At 56.6% G+C, this 1,352-nt stretch overlaps 1 protein-coding gene across 1 annotated transcript in view; it reads right to left on the reverse strand.

Annotated features, from left to right (window-relative positions):
- LOC100742760 overlaps positions 1 to 1,352 on the reverse strand; it is an 11,920-nt gene that overhangs the window by 7,097 nt on the left and 3,471 nt on the right.

Consider the following 1,352-nt stretch of genomic DNA (forward strand, 5'->3'; position numbering starts at 1 on the left):
CCGCGTTAACCAGCCGTTGACTCCACTACCTTCCGAGAGACAATCGAAATCGCGCGCGAACGCGAACGCGTCGACGTCGGATAAACGTTACGCGTGCACTGTGCGGCGCACCCCCGTCACGGTTGCGCTCGTTTCGCTAAAAACGATCGAGCGAATTCACCGAGCGACAACAGCGAACCGTCGCGCCGCCGCCGAGCAAAGTTTCTGCTTTTCTCTCTTTTCACGGAAAACTGGCGAAAGAGAGGAGAAAGACGAGCGCCGAGAATCTCTGGCTATCGAGTGGAAAAGAGGCAACGGAGGGGTCCGTTTGTTTGTTCGTCGATAACGAGCGGCCGCTCGCTAGCTCACGGGCGAGATAACGCCTTGTCACGAGGGGTTGGGGCGGAGGGAGCTGGTGCACGAGGGGATCGCGAGAGGTGTTCGTGAGTCCCCCGGCGCTCCTCGCCCTTCTCGTCGGCCATCGTTGTCAACGCCATTTTGTCGTCACGGAATCGGTACGTACTCGGGGTCTCGGTACTCGCTACCCGGTATTGGTAGGATGCTCACGGTGAATCATTCGCACCCGCTGCTTATCGCCGCTTCCTCCCTCTCCCTCTCTCTCTCTCTCTCTCTCTCTCTCTCTATTTTTTTCTCTCCCGTCCTCCGTCCACCGACATTTCGTCTTTCCCCTTTCCGCCCCGCGTCTTTCGTTCAACCGGCCGAAAGTACCACCGTCATCGTCCGTGGCAAACGACGAACGAGCCGCGGTTGTCGCGTCGTCGACCCTACGGCACTGATTCATCTTCGCAAAGAAAGCAGCGTCATCGGCGTGGTAACGATTCGCCGGGCGAATGGATCGGCCGGTTTCTCGAGCAGGAAGCGTTGGCCGCACGACGCGGAGGAAAAAAATCCACGAGCGAGGCATACGTGACGGCGATCGACGTCTCGCGTTTCGCCATAGATACGGATTAATCGAACGATCGAGATAAAAATCGAAAAACGTTCTCGGGCCAGGCTCGATCGCGATAACGACGCTCGAAGAATCACTCGTCGCGCCTCTTCTATTCCGCCTTGCGCGTTTTTTTTTCTCGGGTGATCGGCGAAAGGTGGTCGATGGCGTCGATCGAGGGACACCAGCCACCACCGGCTTAGCGAGAAATTTTCCATCCATCCATCCTCGCCGCGTATCTCCGGCGAAATCGAAAAATTCGTCGTTTATCGGAGAACGAAGGAAACGAGCGGATCGCTTCGCGTTATATCGTTGATAACGAACGATAAGAAACAACGAACGAGTCACGATGCTCTTCGTTTTCGACGGCGTTTAGATCGAGCGCGTTTCGTCCGAAAAGCAAAACGGCGAGGCGAAACGCGAA

The sequence above is a fragment of the Bombus impatiens genome, unplaced genomic scaffold, assembly GCF_000188095.3.
Source record: "Bombus impatiens unplaced genomic scaffold, BIMP_2.2 scf_0549, whole genome shotgun sequence".
Classification (NCBI taxonomy): Eukaryota; Metazoa; Arthropoda; class Insecta; order Hymenoptera; family Apidae; genus Bombus; species Bombus impatiens.